Source organism: Cupressus sempervirens, chromosome 1, assembly GCF_028749045.1.
Source record: "Cupressus sempervirens isolate cs-2001-9-10 chromosome 1, ASM2874904v1, whole genome shotgun sequence".
Classification (NCBI taxonomy): Eukaryota; Viridiplantae; Streptophyta; class Pinopsida; order Cupressales; family Cupressaceae; genus Cupressus; species Cupressus sempervirens.
The window spans coordinates 584306347-584319819 of record NC_143118.1 but is presented as its reverse complement, the minus strand read 5'-3'; positions in this window follow the sequence as shown (position 1 = coordinate 584319819).

The window sequence follows — 13473 nt, the reverse complement described above, 5'->3', positions numbered from 1 at the left end:
TCATATAACACTTCACCAAAGGGGGTGTGATACTTTCTAGTATCACACAATATTCCTTTGAAAGGGGTGCAATACTATCTAGTATCGCACATCATAATCCTAATGGGCATGCAATACTTTATTTTATTGCACCATGCTGACACATGGTCGCCCAGGATAAAACAAGAAACACAAAAAGACAACGAAGAAGGGTAAAACATAGTGCAAAACTTGCACACCTAAGAGTACCAAATCCATGTTTTCAAGCAAGAACACTCAAACCAAATCTGAAAGATGAAAATAACCACTAACCATCGAACAAACAATAAGAAGGAAACATCACAATGTACTGAAAGTAACATTACAATAACATAAATAACAATCACAATGAACAAAACAACTAACTAAGTATGTGGTTCCTCCCAACCATTAATAGCATCATAAGATCATCGCAGCTCTAGCCATCCCCCATGCATAACATTTCAAGCCATCGATCAAATCATTGGTACCATCATAATAGAGACATCACTACTAAACATGCTACAATATAAGCATAAGGAAATCTAACATGCTAGAATAAAGAATAAGATAATCCTACAAGTAGATAACATCACCTATCAGATGCTAATCATCATAATAAGGAAATGCATCAAATCTAACATCATCTAAACATAATATAAAAACATCCCAATGAAAGTATAAATCATAAGAAAATATACTCTAGAACCCAAAGTACCAAGTGAAAATGTCCAGCAATGGTCACACTAGAACAATAGCAGTGGTATAGGTAGCTATGCCTCCCAACCACATGGTACCCATAGGTCCACACCCACCATGCTGATGGAAATAATGATCCAATCAAAAAACACACAAAAAACATCCATGGCTAACACACACACTAGGAAGTATGATGACTGAATCCAAGACAAAGACAATGCATAAGCTACATTTCCTGGTTAGACACTCTGTGGGCTACTACATAGGGGCTGACATCATGGAGAGTCACTTGGCATCCAAAAGCCCAAGCTTAGATCACATGTGGAAATACTCTCAAGGGACTCCCTTGGAACCATCACACAAATGTAGAAATTTTCATTATCTTAAGTTTTATTACCACCCAATGCTTTTTTTAATTATCACTTATATAAAAATCCCTCTACCAAACTATGGCATCATGATCACCAGACTATGAGATAGAATCCCCCTCCATATGCTACCCTACCCTACCCATTCTCATCCAATGATGAGTGTCCAAAGACATGTAATTTTCAACCCAACCCCAATGATCATAACTATCATAAGTACCATGGAAGATTGGGATTCGCAAGTCACTTGAAAAATGTACGTGTATGTACTCGTGTGTGGTGCACCACCATCATGAAGATCATAACACAAAGAATGGATGAGAACACAAAGAAGAAAGTCACTTAACCAAAAATAGACTCGAGAGGATGGACACAAAACACATCCCAATGCAACTTAAACATGCAATAGTGGTCTAACTTATATGCAAATGGATCATCTAGGTTCACAACCAACATTGTACCAAGAAAACTTGAGAAAATAGGGTAGCACACAAAACAAGGTAAAAACTCTAAATTTTGGAAAAAAATTGAAATTGAAACCCATTTGGCCTTCGGGTATGAAAACCATGAAAATCCAAAAATAAATAAGTTTAGACACTGTATGCAAAAATGGCCAGCATAACAACTCAAAACCCCAAACCCTCATCTTGAAAACAAGGAAAATGTTCATACCTGACCAACCAAGAAAAACCAACAAACATAAATGGAGGTGAACACTAGTTCTCAGCCTCCTAATATACTGCTACAAGAAATAGAAGTTGAAACAAAGTAAAAACAATAAAAAAGGAAGGCCCTACCTGATAGCAAAAGGGGTCAAAACTGAAACTAGCGATAAAATAAATAACTCACCAAATCTGATGAAAGTGACAAAAAAGCATGAAGTCCTCGAGCCAAATCCAATGAGATTGACCTCATGAAAAAATCACGCTCATAGCTCCCAGAGTGAATAATAAAATCACATTTTCAATACTTATTCACTTTTCGAGTGAATAGTTGATTAGGGCACATAGCCAATTAGACTAGCTAGACTTTGAATCAACCCAAACAAAAATAGGTTATTCCTTGTAATGAAAATTCACCTAAGGAAAATCTGCTAATAATTAAATTCAAGAAGATTTAAAGCCCAAAAACCCAAAATCATAGAAAATCATCTAACAGTTTCGTGACAATGTGAACCTCTAAATGCATAGACACACTCACTGGTCTAATCACATAATGCATATAAGTTGGAATTTACTAATCACCAAAAGGTTTTAATTAAATTTTTTTTAAAAAGGATGCATCGACCATACAGGGATGACATTGGTAAAATATGAACAACTAAATCACTAATTCCATGTGCCACTACCAGGGATATAAATCTTGTACACTAAAACACACGATCAAGTGCAATTGCATATAATATAATAGCCAAAGCAATTAATGCATTAAATAACCAATTAATCCATTTACACCACTCATGTTCATAGAAAGCATAAAGATACATGAATGAAGTAAATAACCAAAGCATAGGATCTAGCTCATAACATAAACAACAAATATGTCCAATAAACCATATAACCAAATATAATCATAGATCTACTATCATCTCAAAATAGCATCAACATGTAAATATGATAAACTGTGCATCATAGTAGTAAGGCATCTATGGTACTAAATCAAAATATAACATCTGACCCTCAGGTCATCCTTAAAGTACAAAAACAATAAGAGTATCAAGTATCTCTTGAATAAAAAATGGACAAGATATAGACTGCAAACATGAGAGGAACTATAGTTCCTTACCTAGAACAATTTACATCTTAATAACCTTATCTGCCATTAATAATTGAGCAATGGGGGAACTGTGAAGCTTTTGAATGATTGAATGAATTTAAAGGTGGTACAATGGTTTCTAAAATACATTCATCTTGAGGACACATTGAAGATTGTGTTTCCTATTCATTTAGAATAATGGATAAAGTTATTTCATCTTCTTCTAGATCAGCTCTGAAGGATTATCTTCCTATCATCATTAACTGATGGATGGTATTGGCTTCTGGATCATCATCACCCAAGTATAGCTAAACTAATTGGTCATCTAGTAATAATGGTTGAGCAAGAGAGTATAAAGTCAAGTTCTTGGTATGAACTCCATTGGATATTGTCATATTTCTAGATTGACAAGCTATATAAACATTTGTAATAGATAACCATAGTCTTCCTAAGATTAAAGGATATCTTACCATATTAGTTTTTGGGGAGAGAACAAAAAAATCAACCAAATACTCCCAGGAGTTTAGGGTGACTATAAAATCTTCTATCATCCCATTTGGTTTAATGGTGGAACTATAAATAAGTTGAAGGATGGTGGGTGTTTCTCTAAGGCCAACAATATGCAACTATGACAATACCTCTTTTGTCGTGACATTAATAGATGCTCCTAGGTCAACCAAAGAATTTTTAACTTAGATGCCATGAATAATAACTGTAACTACAAGATTTCCAAGGTTGGAGTATTTGAGTATAGCTAATTTCTCCAACATTAAGTCAGACAACTATCCTAGGACATGAATGGTTTTTGGATATTTCCTCTTCCTTCCTAGTTGCTTACTGCATGCTTCCTTAATAGCTTTAGTATAGGTAGGGACTTCTTTTATAGCATCCAACAGTGGTATTTTTACTATCATCTATTTTTGCTGATTAAGCAAATCAATGACTACATAGTTCTCCTTGGACTAGCCTTGTTCGATCAACCTATGGGGAAATGGAGGTTCTTTGGCCATAGGAGAGGTATTCTAATTTGATTCATCTATATGCTAAATCAAAGGATCAAAAACTTTAGTTATTATAGGCTCTTGGGGTGCAAGAAGAGTAGTGTCTGATCTTAGGTGAATATCATTCAATGAGATGGCATAGCTTTGCTGTTGAGTCTATTGTTTAGTATTGTTCAGGTTTGGGTTAGGTTGAATTGGTAGTTGGGTTTGCTTGGAAGGAGTATTAGTGACTATAGGAGGAGGCATTAGAGCTTTCTACTAAGTTGGTGGCAATATGGTTGGTTGACTAGATTGGGGGCACAAATTCTAAGGTTGCTGCCAAACTATTGAGGTTGTTGAAAACCCTATCGAGGTTGCTATGAACCTTTCTAGGATTGGTGCCAACCCTATTGGGGTTGTTGCAAACTATGATTTCCACTAAAACCAATATTTTGAAATTTTTTCCATTTATTATTATTATTATAAGTTTAAAGAGGATCTTGTGGCATACCTTTTCTTTGAGCCCATGGCCCTCTTTGGGAAACATAGAGCACCTCTCCATTTTCATCAATGGCTTTGAACTTGGTTGGAATTGATTGTTTCTTCATACTTGCAACAGACTTACATCTACAATGCTTTTTCATTTCTCTACAATGTGGACAGTATCTAGTCAACATGGTATTAGCTTCATCTTTCTTCCTTCGGGCTTGCATGGTGTCTAGATAAGTGGCTACATCATTAATGATGTCTTGCTTGAAGTCTAATAGAAAATTAGATAACTCCATCTTAGATACCCCTGAACTGCCATTGGACTTATGTGGTAAGTCTCTAAGTCCCCCACCCTTCTTCTCAGTAGCTCTGGAATAGTTTACGCATATATTATATATCTCAGTCCAAGTATTTTGAGTAATGTCTCCCCACACCATAAGGTTTAGAGCTTCAATGCTTCCTTTATTTACACCTCTTAGAAAAGATGTTTCTTTGACTCCTCATTCAATTGATGTTGTGTGTTACACCATAGGTTAAACATAAACATGGAAACATAGTCTTCTAATGTTTCATCATATTTTTGGGACATTTAAAAATGCCATCTCCCTTTAAATCCCAACACCTATAGTATTCCTTATACTTTGTGAGAAATATATTTCTCATTATAGTTAAATTTGCTATTACATTGGCACCCAACCCCATTAACCATCTTAGAGTAGCTTCTTTGAGAGTAGAAGGAAACAAATTTAATTTGTGAGCATTAGTTGTATAGTCATAGCTTCCACATAGTATGTCAAAGTCAAAGAGAAAGGTTTTATGGTCTTCAATGATCAAGCCATAAAACTTGGGAAGTACAAAAACAAGTATATTTTTCAAATTTTTGTCACCTTGCTGAGGAGATATAGGAAAGGGAAATGTTGGTTGAGGTTGGGCCATTCTTGGAGGAGGTACTATTAACAATGCTTGATATATGACAAGAGCAAGTGAATTATCTTGGTATTCAAGATCAACAAAGAAATCATTTAGATGCAAGGATTCATCAAAGGATGAGGGTATTTTTTCTTGAGCAATAGCAAATATATTTTCAAAAGGCTCTTCTTCATTCTCATTGTAAGGTTTTTTAGGTTCAAGATTAAAAATGTCTTCTTGAATATTACACAGAAGAAATCTCCCAAAGGGTTCTCTTCTTCTATGCATGAAAAAATACAAAATCTAATCTAACATAATGACTTCAAGGTTGAATTAGATTGACACCTTCCCTGATAATGGTGGTAAAAATGGTTGGTCAACTAAATACCTTAGCAATAAAGGATTGGACATCCTTTTACATTGACTCCATGACTAAATAGAATCATGTATTTTCCTAAGTATAACATACTGAATTCATTTTATTTGTCAACCCGAGAGTGTAAGCTTAAGAGGGTGGCTGCAAAGTATATGCTCTGATTCCTCTTTACGTCAAATTACAACTACAATAGGAAAGGAATGCTGAAGGAAATTAATTTAGGAATTGAAATGATATTTTCCTCAAAGCTTAGAATAATTCTACAAATAGTAAATCTACTTAAACACCTATGTTGTAGGAATAGTTTAATGATTCTACTAAGAATGACTACAAGAAAAATAGAAGTCTACTTTGCAAGGAAACAAACTAAGAAAGGAAACCTATTCTAACAAAGCATCTCATTCACTAAGTGGGCCCCCTTGGATGAGTGAACAGAAAACAATCAAATTTGAAGGTGGAAACTTGAACTCTGTATTCTCTTTATTCATAATAAGAAATTACATTTGAAAACAAGACTCTACTCTGCTGAATAAAATCTCTATTTCCTTTTGGTCAAAACTAGGAAAAGATCAAAATCTTAGAATTTCCTTTCAAGGTTACAAAAAAAATTATTTAAAGGAAAGCTTCTAACAAATTCCTACTCCTACAATCACTCCATCAATAAGGATCAATTAAAAATCATAAAGTCTATAACATAAATACTATTAACTGCATTTTGACTTCCCTAGGAATATAGCAATTTGAGGAAACTATCTTTGTGCACTGCCATAATAGAATTTGTACCATGATCTGCTGCTACAGTGATTATTCACTCATCTTCTCAACTTTGACTTTAGTGCTAAAATGATATCTTCAATATGCATAGAAGCACCTGCAGAGCATTAAATGCAATAACTTCTACATACATGCATTTATTTCATCATCAATGTTAGAAAAGGTAATGCTTAGATTATGACTCTTGCAAATCCTATGGTTGTAGGAAGAAACCTGCCCAAACATAACATAGATGAGGAAATACTTATCGACATGTAATATCCTTCATTAAACCATAAAAAGCCATAGATTCAAGAAAATACAACAAAATCGATCAATCAATATTTCAATCTCCATGTCTTAACATATGGATAGCATATTCATAAAACATAGTTTCTTTTTCTTAAACCATAAAGTCTTAAACTGTTTCTTGCAAGATAATTGCTAAAAACAAGATAAAAATTAATCAAAATAATGGCCTTTGAGAGGCTTATCACCTATGAAGAGGAAATTGAGGAGGAAGAAGTTGATCTGGTGGATAAAAATTTAGATGAAGCCTATGAAATAATCTTACCCCTGAGGGCTCATCATCTAAGAGAAAGAAAAGAAACAAGGTTGATTATGAGATAGAAACTGAGACAAATGAGGAGTCTGAAGAGGAAAAAGGGAAGAAGACTAAGGGAAAAACTAGTAGCAAAATTAAAACCAAAAATAGTATGAAGAAGACTACAAATAGAATGAACATCTACTTAGATGATGATCCTCTGATCCATAAAAAAGGAGGACTTGAAAGGTAAGAAGATTTTTCTTCAAGGGAAGGTTGAGGATAAAGACATTTAGGATGCTAATGCAGGGAAAGATAATTTGGACATGGATGAGGATAATCTAGAACAAAGCATTACCCAATATGATCAAGGGTATATAAAGGGTGTCTTTAGCAACCCTGGTGTGATGAGATGGGACATTAGCATTATGAAGGAACAAATACAAGATGCACAAGGGATTTTGAACATCTTTTCAAAACAAATAGAGGTGAGAGGAAATTAGGCCAACATTTGGATATGATCTTAGAGGTGATTGGGAATGTTGAAGAAGTTAAGAATTTGATGAAGAGTGTCCCACCTCTTGAAGCTAAAAATAGAACTATTGAGAAAATGGTGAAGGACGTGTAGAAGAAGATGGATATTATGTAAAAAAAAGTTGAGAGCACTAAGAATGTTCTAAATAAATTTGTTGATCAAAATTCTTCCATATTGAAAGTTGTTGCAGAGAATATCAAGAACTTGCTAGATGAGATGGAATAGAGAAGAAACCAAGGTACAAAGGAAATGAAGGATGATCAAGGCCCCATCAAAAATACAAGGGAAAATTCTAAGAAGACATAGGTTATGGATGTCAAAGAGATTGATGAGTTGAGGGCCTCTACTATGAACATGAACATTCTAATTGATTAGGTTGTTGACCATATTTAGACTTTATAGCTATCTTGATGCTAACTTCCTGCTATCTTTTTGTTGTCTTTTTTCTAGTTTGATAGTTTAGGACTTTTATTTCTAGCTTGTCTAGTTTTTTGATGTTGATGCACAATTTCTCATGGCTTTTAATGCTTTTCTGCTAGGGTATTTGTAAAAGGTTTTGTATCCTTTAAAAACCTATTTTTACTTAATAAAAACATTGTTCTATTTTTTTTTAATACATCCACTTCAGTGTTATACAATTAACATTTAATGTTCATATTGGTTAAGAAGCAGTTATCAAAAATAGTTTTACTCTATATGAAAGTTGACAAGCTTTGTTATCCAGTAGACCCCAACTAAGATAACTTTTCAGAAAGGTCTCCACATCTTCTCAAATGGGTTTGAGTTAGAGTTTTGATAACACCTTTACATACAGAGAAAAATAGTGTTGACCACATATAGTTAAAAAATGGTTATGGTAGTTTGATAGTTCTAGCAAATTTTGGTCTAATTACATTTTTTGGTATGTAACAATCTCCAAAGTTTGACCATAAACACTTATAAGTAGGGGATTCATCCCTTTAAAATATGGTACAAGTGTTTTTGCAAGAAAGTGTAATGGTTGTAGACCAGAAGGTATTATTGCAAATGAATAAGACATCAAAGATAAGGTAATGGAATTTGTTTCTAATTTGTTATATATGAATTGATATTGATTGTAGAAGTATATCAGAGGTTGAAGAAGGTTTATATACTAATTTATGAGCAATTTACATCACCATTCAAATAGATCCTTTAATGAAAAATGATTACATAATTTGATACTTAATATTTTGAAGAGAAATAAGGATTTATCACTTCAAAAAAGTTGGTAGTAACCCAAGTCATATTCTTGAATTCAAATATATTATTTTTAGATCTAATTATACATTACATAATTTGATAAATTCATTGAATGATGCACATACACTTTGTTGTACTTTTTTGTGTAAAAGAATCAACAAAATAGAGAAGAAAAGAACTATCTTTATTTATGTTTTCAACTTGGACTTGAACTCTTGATTTATGATTTGTATTGTAAAATAGACAATCCTCTGATTTTTTATCTCATTTCTTCAATTTTGAAGTTGATTCTTCTTATATTTTTGAGTTAATACTTTAGGTGTAAGGGATTGGAGTTCCTTGAAATTGGTGTTTCTAAAGAAGAGCGTTGGTGCTTCCTAGAGTTGTACCTCTAAAAGATTTGCCCAAAGAGGCCAATAAAGTTTCAAATTCAAAGTGATTTTTTACCCTAAGGGGTTTTCCATGTTTAAATATTGTGTCACTTTTTTATGCATTACCTATCTTGCTCATGTATTAAATTTTATAGCTTATGATTATTTCAAGTTTTGAAAAGTATTTTAAACCATCGATTCACCCTCCCTCTTAGTATTGTTTGTATTCCAAAAAGATCAACACCACAAACCAAAGTCAATATATAGGTACTAAATACAAAATAAGTACCAAACCAAAGAGATAATGCATTGAAAGAATAACCATTTCCAAACCAAGAGCCAAATGCCAAAAGTACAATAAAGAAAAAATCACCATCTATCTTCAATGAAAGTAAATCACCAATATTAAATACATCCAACAATAAAAAACCACTAGAGGAAAATAAAAAATCTAAGGAGACTCAAGCTACATACTAGGGAGTGTCATCATATGGTAAAGCTATGTGAGTTACCCTAGAATGGTCTCTCACTAGACCATATACCCTCTCATGAAGATGAGGAAAATTAGTCACTCCTGTCACTAGGTATCATCTCATTCCCATCCCTAGCCTATACAAATGCTCAAGGCATGAGTGAGGCACATCTTTAACTTATCTTTTTATTGTATCTCAAGGAAAGGGCTAGACAAGATATGTTAATTACAATGTTATCACTTGTTACACAAGCTGCAATAGGTTGCCCTATTATTGGCTACTTGGGTCCCAGACCCCTATTGAAAGTCACTCCAAAAGACATGTACTTAGACCACCTCTGCTAAGAACATAACACACAATCATGTCCCATACCAAAAAAACCATGATGATCAAATTTGGTTCCTTAATAGGAAACCCAAAATTATTGGTTTTTAAACCCTAGTCCACATAAACACTCATCAAGACAAACCTCATAAACATGAATTTATTTTCAAAGCATGAAATTCATCATGACACCCAATAAAATTAATAACATGGAACAACTTTCACTAATGCCTATGGTGTACACCTTAGATGGTCATCTAAACAACTCAAACCATTTACAAAAGAAAGCGACGAGACAATGAACAAACATAAAGAGCATAAATCTCAATCACATGCTTTCCAATTATCCACTCTCCAAGTTTAGTTCAAGCCATCAAAAATTTCCAATTCTTTAGGCTTTTACATGTTATGCCTCTAATAAATTTGGACTTAAATAAAATAAAATATCTAAAATTACGCAATATCCTTGTATTTATAGTTTCATTAATAATCTTAGAAAAAACAAAAGATTATAAAACTAATTGTGTTATCAATTAAATCCCATTAGCTAAAGACAATTAATTTTTCAAAAAACTAGTCCTCATTATAACTCACATATTAGGGTTAAACTAAATAAATTTACAAGTTTAAGCAATTCCAATTGATAGTAAAATATTGCTAAATATCGTTAAACTTTCGTAACATTAATTGAAACTTTCAATGACTTACAGTGTTAGTAAAACAAAATATTCTTTATGCATCTCATGGTTTGCTTCATCCTGGTGATGGATCACAAAGTGTGATTCAAAACATTGATGATAAAAACAAACACACAATTGAATCTAGAAATCTATAATAAATAAATAAATAAATAAAAATAATTCATAATTAAATTTTACTCAATAAAATTTGTTTTAATTTCTTTTTTTCTTTTTTTTAAACAAATCATATCAATGAACTAAATTTAATATATAATAATATCTATTAAAGTTAAATTATAATTATATAATTGTTTTTAAAAATAATAATAACTTAAATTTTATATATAATGGGATTTTAAATAATTTTTAAAAAATATTTTAAATTCTCCTGAAGATGGATTTTACCAGCATAAAAGGTAGTGCTACCGCCTTGGGCAAACTAGGTGCTACCTTTGGAAGCTGTGTGTGGCCTTTGGCCAATAAGTGAAGGTTTTTGATACAAAGTTTTCTATAAAAAATTTATGTATAAAGATTTCTAATTTGTAACATCTATTGATGGTTTTTTGTTATATTTTTCTTGATTGAATCAAGTTCAAAGACCCTAGTTGAATTTAGATTTTATTCACCATCTAAATAACTTAGTTTATTAATGAAATTACATTGAGCCAATTTTAACAATGATTTGATTCATAAACAACCAAGTAGACATCAACCATATAGATATTTCCCAAATAGATTCTATTATGGGTTACAAACCTTACCTTATTCTAATGCTAACAATCTAGAGAATCTGTTGAAACCCTTGCTAATCTAATCCCTTTGAAGCTTCCAAAAATTATTTTGCTTATATTACAAAAAATTGCTCTCAAAAACTTGTGTGTAATAATGAATCGAAATCTTCTAATATAGAGCCGTGACTAGGGTTTTCTCTCCCTAATTTGATAAAAAAAACCCCAAAATATAATTACTCTATTTAATTAATCCTCTAATGCATTACAACTCCCCTTTTAATTAAAAGTATTCTTTAATTTTATTTCCCCAATTTTATTATTTAATGCAAGCATTTCAATAGTAATATTTGTTATTTTAATCAATAATGACAATTAAAGTGAATTATTTAGATGCAACCCTTAATTTCATTAGTATTAATTAAATATTTATGATAATAATATTTAATATTTATTATTTAGACTCTTTTAGTTTAGTTTTCTATATTAGACTTTTAAATAATTATTATTTTTAATCAAAACATATATTGAGATAATCCCAATAAATTAGATATCATTTTATCTTAATATTTTTCCTTCTTTTAATTTAATAAAATCTATTAATTATAATGCCAAAAGATTAATCTAAAAATCATATTTAAGTATTGTCAAGAAATTCAAAAAGTCAAAATCACATGAAACACATAAGCAAAACCAACCAAAGTGAAAGTCAAACAACATGCACAAAGAAAGAGTCGAGTTTCACAAAAGGTAGATAGGCAGTTATGAGTCCTCCTTCTCAGGACAAGAAATTAAGCTATGGATGGGATTGGATTTGATCATTGTCTTCTTATTCTTACCATTGAGTTATTGTGGTAGGGCACACTCATCTTGGTGAGTCACGAAAGTTGATGCTTCGGTACTTACAATCTACATAAAAGACAAGCATGTACATATGCATGTATATCTAAGCTAAATAGGAAATGGTGTGGAGTGGTACATTGTATAGATCCTAGCTAGAAGATGATTATGATTCCCTCCGTTAACCACATCAGACATGATAGACATAAAAGTAAAGCAAACACACATGCCATACACATGCAAGTATGAGATAAGTACCATAATAAATCATGAGTAGAATCATCACATATTTAGATATAAGCACTTATCATGATGAATGTAAAATAATCATCATTTAGAGTCATATCATATGACATCACCATGACAACAATCACATTTAATAACTAAGAGTAATTAAAGTACCATTGATACAAAAGTAATCATAGCCATCAAATAACACATGAAATATAATTAAGTAAGTAATTGTCACTGATATATGTGTAATCCTCATGAAATAATATCATATGATATATTTTGAAACTAACACAAGCATGAAAATAGGCCTACAAGAGTTTGGAAAGAAAAATAGAAAAGAAAACTATGGATGGACATCAATGGCCTCTCCTTGGCTCCCAACATTCTTTAGTTAAATCATTATTTCTTTCAATGAGAACTTGTAATCCAATCCTAACATTTGAGATTTTTCCCATCTCCATGTTCTCCTTGAGAAACTAGGGAGTGTGCCCTCCCCTAAAATCAAGTGTTGTGGCTATTATCCCATAAAAATGATTTGATAAATGCAAGAGGTAGAATGCTAGAACTCTTACATGCAATTGTATTTAAGAACATACCCCGGTCCTAGAAAGATTTGAGACTCTTTCTATTAGAGAAAAATAATAATTTAATTTTTTTTATTAAATTACCTTTTATCTCTTCTTGAGATTTCTCCTTTTCAATTTTTTGCATTCACATTTAATAATTAATTAGTAATTATTAAATGGATTTTTCCTCTTAGGGCTTCCCTTTTAGGGTTTTGATCTCTTTTATAAGGATTGATCAGTTGTAATTTTATTCATTCTATTTTGCATAGGTAAATTCAATCTTCTTGTTTATCAAAAAAACCCTTCTCTCTCTACCTTTCTTTCTTCCTTGTAACAGGTTATCTGCATGCAGGATATCCAGGGATCTATGGATTTTTTCATCATCAAATTCTATATGGTATCAAAGTGTTGGGTGATGCGACGCACTCCCCTGCCCACAGGTGGTTAATTATGTGGTGTTCCATGTTCACTAACAGTCATGGCTTTTGGTGCAATGGCAAATGGGCCCTACAATTGGTATCAGAGCCTGGTTTTGGCTTGGTCATTGGTTCAAATCTCCCCGGTGCCTTCCTGACCCATGTAAGCTCCTAGTATGCGTGTCGAGGGGGAGATTTTTGGGTGATGCAATGTG